The sequence below is a fragment of the Tupaia chinensis genome, unplaced genomic scaffold (genome assembly GCF_000334495.1).
Source record: "Tupaia chinensis unplaced genomic scaffold, TupChi_1.0 Scaffold000178_1, whole genome shotgun sequence".
Classification (NCBI taxonomy): domain Eukaryota; kingdom Metazoa; phylum Chordata; class Mammalia; order Scandentia; family Tupaiidae; genus Tupaia; species Tupaia belangeri.
This window is the reverse complement of record NW_006159653.1, coordinates 2,366,237-2,366,577: the sequence shown is the minus strand read 5'-3', so window position 1 is coordinate 2,366,577 and position 341 is coordinate 2,366,237.

The following is a 341-nucleotide window of genomic DNA, read 5'->3' as shown; positions in this document are numbered from 1 at the left end:
GTGGGGGGGAGCCGCTGCCACAGGTGTTGACAGTCAGCAGAGGCTGTTTGGGGTTCCAACTGTCCACATACCTGCAGCGGAGCCGCCCCCGCCAGGCAGGGTGGGGCAGGGTGGAGCTCCACAGCCAAAAACCAGACCTACCTGAGGCGGCCAGGCCAGGCCAGTCCATCGGGGCTGCTACGGGGCCAGAACTTACCTGCCCGGCTGGCCGGGTGCCCTCTCCCAGGCAGGCCAGGCTCACTGGCCCTGGCGCTTCAGACCCAACTTCGGAAGCAGGGTGCCTTCGCTAACGGGAGGCCCCTTCCCTGCTGCCGGCTCGGGAACACGGGCAAGGCGAGACA